Here is a 13817-nt window from a genome sequence, read left to right on the forward strand (position 1 = left end):
CAAATATGAAAGAATTATTTTTCTTTTAGGAAAAAAAGACTCAATTATGGTAAACATGTTACCATTTCCTTCAAGAGATAGGAAAACCAAATATGATAAGAAAATCAGGACACACCTAACATCACTCACATACATTTTGTGTACATAAGACTTCTATTTAGCGGAATACTATGTTAAATTGTATGACTATCTGATCTAAAAATCTAAAATGCTAAGGATAAAAAACACTTTTACTCACATCTTCAATAGTTTTAACATGTGATTAGTGATTTCGGAGGCACGAGTTCCATTCAGATGAAGTGCTAAAATTTTCCAACCCCATTGAATCTATGATTGGTTGATAACACATAGATGAAGATATCTCTTTGTAGTTACATTGTCAACATTACCATATTCAAATGATTCTGTTCTGTTTTTATCCTACATCTATGTGCCCGTTTATTTTGACTACGTTAATTGACAACCAATAAAAAAAAAAACTAAAGCAATTATTATTATCAACTTAGAATAAAAAAATAATAATCGAGGTTTTATAATATGGTGGAAATTAATAAATACAAATTCGTTCATGCAATATCGTTTAAAAGTTTGTTGAATGAAAATCATGATAACTCACATTAATTAGAATAACAAGTAAATACTAACATATATGTTTTATAGTCCAAATTTCAATTTACATATGTGTTTAATCCAAATACTATCAATTATTTTTTCTTTGATAAACAACACATTAATTCGAAATATATACTACATCTGGTCCACGTTATTTCACACTTCTTACAAGTTACAAACACATTTCAATTTCATAGTCTTAATTATTAGACTATTTGTTTAAACTACCCTTTATATCATTTTCCAAACATATCTAACACTCAAATAATTATAATAGTAAGGTAGATTTATAGGGAAATCATAATAATTCTTTTTTAAAAGCATCAATTATTTTAAAACAAATACATTCTATCAAAATAACTACTAATATTTTAGATCAAGTACCGTACTAATTAAATATGGTTATATTATAACATGCATGCAAAACACACCTATAATATATTGATGTGTTACAAATATCGATGTTTAAATAAAATAAAGGAACTTGCCTGAAAGAGTAAAGAAGGTTAAAGTCTTGAAAGTTAAACGTTACTCCAATTCTATTGTCTGTTCCCCATTTCAGCGACATTGAATTACAAAATCATTCGATCGTTTTCTTAAACTGGTAAAAGAAGCAAACATTTTTAGAGGCCTCCTAATTATAAGCCTCCATTTTAGTTGTTTCATTCTTTTAAATAATAAATAAATATTTCAATTGTGTGATTATTTGGAACATAGATGACAAACGCGTGTTCCGCTTCAGTGTTTTAAGAGCCCGTTTGGCCATGATTTTTTTTTTTTGTTTTTTTCGAAATCAGTGTTTGGCCATAAAATTTTTAATTTTCATTTGAAAATAAATTTTGAAATTTTTTGAAAATTTTAAAAACTCCAAAAAGCTATTTTTCAAAATTTTCTCTCAGATCACTCATAAAAATTCAAAAACAACCCAAAATTATATTCATGTCCAAACACAACTCTAATTTTTAAATACCATTTTTACTTTTTTTTTTTTCATTTTTTTCGGAATTTTACAATTCTTATGTCCAAACGCCTACTAAATCAATTGAGGACTTCTTTTTTGTGGTTTTCATTCGTGCATGTTATATGTATTAAAGTCCCGACTATTCGAGATTTGAGATGCATAAGTCACATTAAACGAAAAGATGCTTTCTCTGAAGATTTTTCTATTCTATCAGGGGCAAAGGTCCAAATATGCCCTTATACTATACGAAATTGAGCATATTTGTCATTCGTTAATACTTTAGCTCAAATATGCTTTTACCGTCACATAGTTGGTCCATATATGCCCTTAGAGTTACACAGTTGGCCCATATATGCCCTTTTCGAAACGGAATACATTCAAACTAATTAGCTCTTTCGTTAATTGTATTAAAGTGTATTACAAACACTATTTCCTTTGTATTAGTACTTTTTTTCCTTTAACCTTCTCTTTTCTTTCTTCTTTTTTCTTTTCTACTCTTTTTTTTTTCTTTTTCTTTCTCCCTTATCCGTTTCCTCCATTACTGATCTCTTCTCCATTTTCGTCACCAATTTCACTTGACAAAACTCATGAATTCCAATTACTAAGAAAATTCTCCCATAAGGTAATCAAGTTCCAATTTCACTGGCCCTCTAAATAAATGAAATTAAATTATTCCAAAAATTATGGTTTAAATTTTAAAATAATATAAAAAAATCTCAACCTTTAACAATACTCAAAAGACCAAAATATTTAAATTATTTCCAGAAAGATAATTTAATGATTAAAAGCCTAGAGTTCAAGTTGTAGTGTTATAAATTTGAGTTGTTAGTCTTTTTTTAGCTGAACATTTTTTATTTTTTTATTAACTATGTAAATTAGGGGTGTACATGTAACGGGTTGATTCGATTTTTATCAAAATCAAATCAAACCAATTATATCGGTTTGGATTGTTCGGTTTTGTTGGATTTTCGGATTTTTTGTCACATAAATATTATTTCAATCTTACTTTGTTAAATTTTTTAGAACTAAATATATGTTCAGTAAAAATTGAAAAATTGAAAAATATATGATCTATAAAAATATTCTTATGGGAGAATTTTCTTAGTAATTAAAATTTATGAATTTTGTCAAGTGAAATTGGTGATGAAAATGAAGAAGACATCAGTAATGGAGGAAATCGGATAAGGGAGAAAGAAAAAGGAAAAAAAGAGAGAAGAAAATAAAAAAGAAAAAATAAAAGAGAAAGATAAAGAAAAAAAAATCTAATAAAAAGGAAATAGTGTTTGTAATACACTTTAATACAATTAACGAAAGAGTTAATTAGTTTGGGTGGATTCCGTTTCGAAAAGAGCATATATGCGCCAACTGTGTAACTCTAAGGACATATATGGATCAACTATGTGACAGTAAGGATATATTTGAGCTAAAATATTAACGAGGGCAAATATACTCAATTTCGTATAGTATAAGAACATATTTGAACCTTTTCCGTTCTAAAAACTTGAACACATGATATTTAAATAAAAATGGAAGGATCTTATTTATCTCATTCAATTCTTACCTGTAACTAAGATTAACTACTGGAAATGTAACAGCCTCAAATTACCACACGGGAGCATTAGGAAAATCGTGAATACACGCGCTGAGGAAAGCATGAAGAGTAGGATTAGCTCAAATCGTTTTAATGCACTCAGTTGCCAGTGTGCAGTACTCAGAGGTGACTCATGTAATATAAAGTTACGAAATCAGACACTAACAAACACCAAAATTACATAATTTGCCACTTTCAGCTCACACGGGCACAAAAGCTTATGCGGTTAGTCGGTTACAAATAAAACACGGAAAAAATACGTACAGCACGCGCTCACCACTAGATTTTACAGGTTAATGACGTCATAATTTTATTTATGTCATTAATCAATAACGATAAGAGAAAAAGAGGAAAAAGTAAAGGCTGATTTTGGGTTACATAAGTCAAGGGGTGATGGTATGGCTGTCAAACGGCCCGAGCTGGCCAGTTCCGGCCCGGCCCAGGCCGGTTTTAGACCGAATCGGATCGGTCCGGTAATAAAAAGGTCGGGAAGGGCTGGGTTGGGACGGCGATTGGACTGTGCCAGATAGTTTTTTGGTATCGGTACGACCCGTTATGGTCAAATTACATGGGAACCGGTTAACCGGATCGGACCGGACCATACCAGTTCAATGGCTATATTTTGATTTTTTGTTTTAATTTTATAAAGTTGACCGTTTGGCAACGGTCAGCTGCCATTTTGACTGTTGCCAACGGCTAATTTGCAAGAATAGCCTTTTTTGGACATTTTTTTTCAAAAATAATACTTTTATTATTTACTAATTTAGCCTTTTGAAAAACTATAAATAGACCCCCATTCTTCTTCATTTCTTCAATCATCTCTCAATTCTCAAACTCAAATTCTCAATTCAAGTTAAATCATGTCTCGTGCTTCTAGAGTGAGCTCATATGTTTGGGAACACTTTGAGGTGGTAGAAGAAAATGAAAAAGTTCACAAATTAAAGTGCAAGAACTGTGCCCGAGTATTAAATTTTCGTCGAAAGTGGGAGGGCACAGGCTGTTTAAGGAGGTATATGAAGACAATTTCTGTTATTTTAAAATTATTAGACTTATTTAAGCTTAATATTTTAGTTTGTTAGATTGATTTGAAGTATTATTATGCAATGAAAATTTGAAATGAAACTATGAAAGCATTTGAAGTTTGATCCTTATATATCAAGTTATTAACACTCCAGTGTCCAGTATAAGATTTATACTATAAATTATATTTTTTTCATGTTCATTGTATTATCTTAAATTCGTAATGAATTTTTCAAATATAAGGTTTTTAAAGCCTTTGAAATTTATTCAAACATTCTTTTTATACGTTAGTTTTTAATGTTTTACATTTTTACTTTATCTTAATATAAATTACGATTGTTATACAAAATACGGAGAAAAAAAATAATTAAGCCTGGTCCGACCCATTAGACCCGGAACCGTTCCGGTTAAATTTTGCATCGGGGAAGTCCGAAACCGGTAAACCCGATAAAAAATAACCGGAACCGGCACGGTAACGAAACCGGCCGATTCCCTTTTCCTTTACCCCTTACCGCCCGGCCCCTTGACACCTATAGGTGATGGTAGACATGATTTAGAATAAAAATACGGATGCTAAAAATACATTGTCGAAACAATTAAAATGATAAAAATAACTCAAATAGTAAACAACTTTTATTTATGTTAAATAAAGAAAAATATATATATTCTTACATTATACGTGTAATATAATTTTGTTTATGATAACACAAACATTGGTCAGTAAATAATTACCGTACTGGAATGTACGTTATAAATGTTGTATTACTATTCAACATAAGTTATGTAGTTTTACAATATTAGTAATACTTAATTCGCCAAAACAACTATTACATTAATAATGATTTTTTAAAATAAAAACCTAAAAATTATTTTCACTTTTCACGCGTAAAGAAAAATAACAACAGCTAAAATAACTAGATAGCTAAAGCAAAATACTTGTTGCGATGAAAGAATAATATCACAAGAAAAGCACAAGAGCTATATAAAACTACCTTTGGTCGATCTTACATCTTTCCATCCTCTTTTCATCCTCTAATTATGCAGAACTCATGTCGAATTAATTCACCTCAGCTAACCAAATGAGCCTTGCCCACCTTGCTGCCGATCAAAAAGTGCATTTGAGACTTCGAAGGATATGTATGTTGGATTATATTTTTGGTATCTTTTATAAGCCGAGGGTCTTGTATGGATAAAAAAAATATCTCTAATATGATCAAATCATGTTAACATTAAGGAAGCATTCACAGACTGCCATGTGTCATCAACACGACTTCAATACAAACCCGCCCAAGGTCGAAGTGGTTCCTGAAGCGATGAAGGGTGCGGCCGAAGAGTCAGCAAGGATCAAGGTCGAGAAGTCGTCGCAGATCAAGGTCGAGGTCGAGCATCTTAGACAGAATTATAACGACTAGTTTTAGGATATGACACAAAAGAGAATATTCTAGTGGATATTCTCTGTACCTGTACTATTAGAGTTTTTAGGAATATGCTCCCTAATCCCTATAAATAGAAAGAGACATAATGATAGGGGACATGAGATATCCATTGGTAAAAAAACACATTGACTTTATAGAGAGAATCTGGCATTATTACAAGCATACGAAAACAAACTTTTTACTAAGATTTTTGTCTAACTTTTCCACTTGATCCAAGAATAACCTGAGTGTTCCAAGGCTCATCAATTATTCATCATTGTCAGAAAGAACATCCACAGATCCCACCCCCTTTCGAGTGACTCACACATTTTTATTTACTTAAATGTTATTTATTATTAGTTAATGTTATCTTTCACCCTTTTGGATCGTTGAATACCGTTATTATTGCTCACATTTATTGTCATCCGACCAAATATACATATCATCTACCATAAAATCGATAATCTTGTCTTTTGGATATTATTATTAGCTAAGATTAACTTTATTTTACTTAAATCTAATTGGTTGAGCTCAGATCTAAATTTTTGGGTCAAACAAGTCTTTCGAAGACGATCTCTCTGCCTTCTTGAAGGTAGGGGTAAGATTTACATACACACTACCATCCTCAAACCTCACTTGTGAGATTACACTGAGTCTGTTATTGTTGTTGTGCCATATTTTCGACATTTCTTCCTTCTCACGAAGTTACTAACGAATCAATGCTAAGTTTTCCAGACACATGAACGGATGTAATATAAGGATAACACCACACAATTATTTTCTTATTACGGGCTCTAAAATAATTTTGTTCACTATGTAAGATTTTCCTACGTATGGGTGGCCCAATAGATTTAAGGCTCGTAATTAATTTAATTAATGAGAAAATCTCATCCGTCCGATCGGTTACTTGATGGACGTATCAGATTAAATGAGAACCTCTATAAATTGGTCATCTCCCCGCCCATTAGGGTTACCGTATTTTCTATTCTTTCTTCCATTACTAAAGTCGGCGGTAACGAAAGTTAGGGCAAGAGGCGAGAAACCAATTCCAATTAACGCTTTCGCTTCGTGATGATGGCTTCGCTTCTGCTTCAGGTATATTTTCTATACCGATTATATGTAAGATTATTGTGTTTAAGATCCTGGTATGAATTAAAGTTTACGCTTATATGTGGTATCAGAGCATGGAATTTGAACCGATAATCTTTGTGTATGAAAGCCTAGATGACTTAAGCTTCGACGTGATAACATCTTTAGTTGAATATGATTACAGTAGTAATCTAATATTACGTTTTGGAGGCTTAGATTTGTCTCGTAAATTCCGTTTTGGATTCTGCCAAAGTAGGAGACAATATTATGTTATTGTGTTTAAAGCATCTACATTAAAATAATTTTATAATGGAATCATGTGCAATTGAAACAAAGCAACGTTTAGGAATTAAGGGATTTTGGTGATAAAGCCATAGAGATGGCGTTCTTAGAAAGTTAATGTCGACAGCCTTCACTGTCTAATATTTTTTGCTATATCTGTTTGATGCTCTCTTAGGGTTACTAATTTTATGGTTTAGTTTTTAAAATAAATAAATAACTATATTATCTACTTGAGCCAGAACAAGCCAAATATGAAGATTAGGCTAATTACTTTTGTATGTGAGCCGCCTAAGGTCTTTGGACTCAAGAAGATGATGCAGTCTAATTCCTAAATATGTAGGACCACTAATTTACAGATTTTGCATATGTTGTAGTAACAATATGTAAACCCCACATATTGATTGTGATTTGGTTCTTATACTGTGAAACAATTAATGTATGTGCGTAAAAGTTATATAGTTTGTTAGTCACCAAAGTGATCAAACTAGAATGTTTAAAATATTTACATGCATAAAATTTTCTGATGTGTATTTTATGTGTGCATTTATGTTTATATAGCTTTTTAGTCACCAATGTGGCCAAATTAGTATGTTCACGAAAAGTGTGCATACATAAAATTATAGTTTATCCATAAAATTAATGAAACGCCTATAATTGTAAATTAGTGGATATATTAATTTTCACTATTGCTAGAACTTACGGATTTATCCAAAGGTAGATCAATTATTCTATGAATAGTGAATATGATGAGGTAAATTTATATTCTTTAGTCAAATACATATTATCTGTACAAAGATGTCATATATGTTTGGTTAAAAATATTTAATTATCTATTGAAGACTAAATGGCATTTAAATTATGATAATGTGTCGTAGTATTTACCCAAAAAAGAATTACGATATGCTTTAATTGTTTAACTGAATCCATATTGATTTGTGAGCATGTATTATCTATTTTGTAGTTATTCCTCTTCATTCTCATGCTTCGTCTGTTACTGTATTCAACGGATTGAACTTCTCTGAATGGCATGAACAAGTCAAGTTCCACTTAGGTGTAATAGATCTTGACTTGGCTCTGTTGAATGATAAGCCCGCTGCCATTACTAATACGAGCAGTACGGATGAGAAGTCTTTCCATAAAGCATGGGAACGCTCTAACAGGCTGAGCCTTATATTTATGCGGATGACTATTGCCAACAACATTAAGAGTACTATTCCACAGACAGAAAGTGCCAATGAATACCTGAATTTTGTGTAAGAATGTTTTCGTTCTGCAAATAAGTCTCTCGCTGGTACACTAATGGCTGAACTCACAACCATGAAGTTTGATGGGTCGCGCATTATACAAAATCATATCATCGAGATGACTAACATCGCAACATGACTTCAGACCTTGGGGATGAAAGTGGATGACTTCTTTTTGGTTCAGTTTATTCTGAACTCTTTGCCTCCTGAGTATGGACCTTTTCAAATTAACTATAACACTATTAAGGATAAGTGGAATGTTAGTGAATTGTCCAGTATGCTTACTCAGGAGGAGTCAAGACTTAAGAAACAAAGGAGTCATTCAATTAACCTCATGGGTCAAGGAGCTGGTAAAGGACTTAAAGTGAAGGCCAACAAGTTCAAGAAGAAGAAAGCACCTGCTAAAGCTTCACAGGATGCTAAGAAGGAACACGGGGCATATACATGTCGTTTCTATGACAAGGAAGGACACTATCAGAAAGATTGTCTGAAACGTAAAGCTTGGTTCGAAAAGAAAGGTACAATTAGTGCTTTTATATGTTTCAAATCAAATTTAGTAGAAGTTCCTAATAATACTTGGTGGCTTGATTCTTGTGCAACTGCTCATGTATCTACTACGTTGCAGGGATTCCTTACGATCCAAGCTACAAATCCAAATAAGGATTTCTTGTTCATGGGAAATCGTATGAAGGCTCCAATTGAAGGCATAGGGACTTATCATTTGATCATAGAGACTGGACGTCACCTTGATCTATTACATACTCTTTATGTACCTTCAGTTTCTAGGAATTTAATTTCTCTTTCAAGACTTGATGTTTCTGGATTTAATTTAAAGTTTGGAAATAGATGTTTCAATTTATATAAGAATGCTATTTTTTATGGTTATGGTATTCTTAGTGATGGTTTATATAATTGAAACTCGATATTGGTTTTTCTGAATCCCTTCTTTTTGTTCAACATAATGTTGGAATTAAATGTAGTTCACTAGATGAAAGTTTTGCTTACTTGTGGCATAGACATCTGGGTCATATATCCAAAGAAAGGTTAGGAAGATTAGTAAAGAATGAGATTCTTTCGAATCTAAATTTTACTGATCTTACTATATGTTTGGATTGCATTAAGGGAAAGCAAACCAAGCATAGTAAGAAAGGTGCCACAAGAAGCACCCAGCTTCTTGAAATTATACACACCGATATTTGTAGACCATTTGATGTTCCATCTTTTGGTGGAGAAAAGTATTTTATCACCTTTATCGATGATTTTTCACGTTATAGATACCTCTATTTGCTGAAAGAAAAATCTCAAGTAATAGATGCTCTCAAAGTGTTTGTTAATGAGGTTGAAAGGCAATTAGATACAAATGCAAAAATTATTAGGTTAGATAGAGGTGGTGAATATTATGAAAAATATAATGAATCAGGACAATGTCCAGGTCCATTTGCAAAGTTTCTCGAGGAACGTGACATATGTGCACAATATATTATGCCAAGAATACCTCAACAAAATGGTATTGCAGAAAGGTGTAACCGAACACTTATGGATATGGTTAGGAGCATAATGATTAATTCCTCATTACCCAAATCATTGTGGATGTATGCTCTTAAAATCGTTGTGTATTTATTAAACAGGGTTCCTAGTAAGGCAGTTCCAAAGACTCATTTTGAACTGTGGATAGGAAGGAAACTTAGTTTAAGACACCTGCATATTTGGGGTTTTCCAGCGGAAGCTAGAGTTTATAATCAGCAAGAAAAGAAATTAGATTCTCGAACGGTAAATGGTTACTTTATTGGCTACCCACAGAATTCTAAAGGGTATGCATTTTACTATCCAAACCATAGTTCGAGAATTGTTGAAACCGATAATGCAAGATTCATTGAGAATTTTGAAGTTAGTGGGAGTGTTAAAAATAAAGTGTGGAAATAAAAGAGGTGAGGGTCAATGTTGCATTACCCACGAATGTGCCTACTTCCACACAAATACCAAATATTGTTCCAATTGTTGAAGAACACTTTGACAATACCGAGCAACATTTGGATGAAATACTTCATAAAGAAACTAACTCACAAATATCTTACACAAATGAACCACAAGAAATGCCATTAAGAAATCTCAAAGAGTTAGAAAATCGGTAATTTCGGATGATTACGTGATTTATTTGCAAGAGTCAGATTTTGACATTGGTCTTAATAAGGATCCAATTTCATTTTCACAAGCTATTGAAAGTAGTGAGCTTGACAAATGGATTGATGCCATGAAGGAGGAGTTAAAATCCATGGAATACAATAAAGCCTGGGATCTCGTTTAATTGCCAGAAAGTTCTAAAAAAATCGGGTATAGATGGGTCTTTAAGACCAAACGCGATTCAAATGGCAATATTGAACGATTTAAAGCTAGACTTGTTGCCAAGGGTTGTACTAAAAAAGGAGGTATTGATTATAAAGAGATCTTTTCACTAGTCTCAAAGAAAGACTCGTTAAGAATTATTATGGCTTTGGTGGCTCATTATGATTTAGAGTTACACCAAATGGATGTGAAAACTACCTTTCTTAATGGAGATCTCGAGGAGGAAGTATATATGGACCAACTAGAGGGTTTCGAAACTAAAGGAAAATGTCAAATGGTGTGTAAACTGAAGAAGTCAATATATGGACTTAAACAAGTCTCACGACAATGGTATATAAAGTTTAATGATACCATAACATCTTTTGGATTTGTGAAAAATACTGTTGATCGGTGTATATACCAAATGATCAGTGGGAGCAAGTTTATATTTTTAGTTCTGTATGTTGATGATATTCTACTTACTGCTAATGATTTAGGCATATTGCGTGAGACTAAAGATTTTCTCTTTAAGAATTTTGAAATGAAAGATATGGGTGAAGCATCCTATGTGATAGGAATAAAAATATTTCGTGATAGATCATAAGGATTATTCGGATTGTCTCAGAAAGACTATATCGAAAGAAATTTAGAGAGATTTAACATGAACAACTGTTCAGCGGGAATTGTTCCAATTCAAAAAGGGGATAAATTTAGTCTCATGCAATGCCCTACGAATGATGTAGAACGAAAAGAAATGAAATCAATTCCTTACTCTTCTATTGTTGGTAGTCTGATGTATGCTCAGACTTGCATAAGATCGGATATTAGTTTTACGGGCGGAATCCTGGGAAGATATCAGAGTAACCCAGGAATTGATCACTGAAAAACTGCAAAGAAAGTCTTGAGGTACCTAAAAGGAACGAAGGATTACATGCTCGTGTATAGGAGATCCAAGCATTTGGAAGTTGTTGGATACTCGGATTCAGATTTCATTGGATGTATTGACACTAGGAAGTCCACGTTTGGTTATTTGTTCCAATTAATTGAAGGAGCAATATCGTGGAAGAGTGCCAAATAGTCTGTCATTATTACATCCATGATGGAAGCATAATTTGTGACATGTTTTGAAGCCACAATTCATGCATTATGGCTGCGAAACTTTATTTCAGGACTTGGGGTTGTCGACTCCATTACCAAGTCGCTGAAAATTTACTGTGATAATTCGGCAGCAGTATTCTTCTTCAAGAACGATAAGTACTCCAAAGGTGCCAAACATATGAAATTAAAGTACTTTAACGTCGAGGAGGAAGTTCAGAAACAAAGAGTGTCACTTGAGCATATTAGAACTGATCTCATGATTGCAGATCCGTTAACGAAAGGTTTACAACCAAAGATATTTAAAGAATATGTACATAAAATGGGACTTGGCTGTATTTATGATTGATGTGTTTATGATGTTTTGACACTCTGAGCTCATTTATGTGTTTCTGATATACATTAATGATTTCATGTTTCTCATAATGGTGTACACATTATTATTTTGAGATATTACTAGATAAGTCTCAACGAGACATTATTGTGGATCATAATATTTTATAGTTTATGGACCTGGTACGATGAGTTGCTAATGTTGTAGTATATGGAAGGGAGTATGTAAACAAAATATGTATAACCACCATAGCTCACATTTAGTAATTTATCGTAATGGTATTTATGATGGACATTATAGAAGAGATTTGTTTATGCGCAACTAATGTTATGTGATTAAATATTAATCTTATGTGATTATTGGGCTAAGTGAGAGAATGTAAGATTTTTCTACGTATGGGTGGCCCAATAGGTTTAAGGCCCATAATTAATATTTAATTAAAGAGCAAATCTCATCCGTCCGATCAGTTACTTGATGGACGTACCAGATTAAATGAGAATCTCTATAAATTGGTCTTCTCCCCACCCAATAGGGTTACCGTATTTTCTATTCTCTCTTCCATTACTAAAGTCGACAGTAACAAAAGATAGGGCAAGGGGCGAGAAACCAATTCCAATTAACGCTTCCACTTTGTAATGATGGCTTCCGTTTCAGATATGTTTTCTATATCGATTATATGTAAGATTATCATATTCAAGATGCTACTATGAATTAAAGTTTACGCTTATCCACTATACTTAGAAGCTCTAGAGTGTAGAAGCTCTAGAGTGTAGAAGTATCTAAGTATTTTCTTTTGGACAAAAAATAGGAAGTAGAGAATTAGGCGGCACTTCAATCATTTAATTGACTGACATAAAGAAACAAAGTTTAGAAAACAACGTATTAGAAGGAATAACAACTTATATACTGACATTATTGATTAAAACAAAGAATAATACTCTGTATCACTTTTGCAGCAATCATTTTAATTGTTAACAGCGTAACAAAAGCTATGATTGTTTCTTGATAAACATGATTAAGTATTGTCTAATAATAAACTTATTCTAGACTTTATGATTTGTCTTGTTTAATTTAATCATTATAAGGGCGGCTTAATCTCCGCGTAATGCGGTGTCTGTACAGCTTAAAAGACATTACTCAATGATTACCATGCAATTATAAAGTTTAAATTAAGCACACGGGTGCATATATTCCACATTAGGTTACTGCACATTTTGCCAAAAAATTGATCAACTTCCTTGATAGTCATCATATTATAAGATTTACTTTTACCATTGAGAAACGTGAATTCCTTATCTTAACATCTGGTTGGTGCCACCTAAACGGGAAGTAGGCGGCGGATGTGTGACGTTTGGAGTAATCGTTCGCTCACCTGTCCCCCAATGGAATGAATGAGTGAAGAGGGGCAAGGATCTTCCTCTCAATAGTGCTTTTCGAGGCTTCCTTAAATAAGTAAGGCCCCGTTAACCTGTGCAAAAATGGGATAAAGAGTAAGGATTGAAGACTCCTTAGTTCTGCGGATATGGGTTAGCTCTGTAAAATGAATGGTTAAAATTAAAACTTTTTTTACCCTAACTAGATATGTCTGAGTTTGATCTATGATTATGAAAAACGGTTTTAGAAAGAGCACTTTATTTTCCTAGTGGGCCTACTTTGTGCAAGTTCGAATTAATCGGGTTAGAAATTTTAAATATTAAATAGTTAAATTAAAAAAAGAGAAAAAAGATTTATTAGCTTTAGCCCAAGCACTACAATAATGATAATGGTTTAATATTCACTACACGACGATGCAAGATCTTTGGTATGGATATTGATGTGCTTTTTGGGAGTTGATAATATCCAATTTTTTAAA

The sequence above is a fragment of the Nicotiana tabacum genome, chromosome 23 (genome assembly GCF_000715075.1).
Source record: "Nicotiana tabacum cultivar K326 chromosome 23, ASM71507v2, whole genome shotgun sequence".
Classification (NCBI taxonomy): Eukaryota; Viridiplantae; Streptophyta; class Magnoliopsida; order Solanales; family Solanaceae; genus Nicotiana; species Nicotiana tabacum.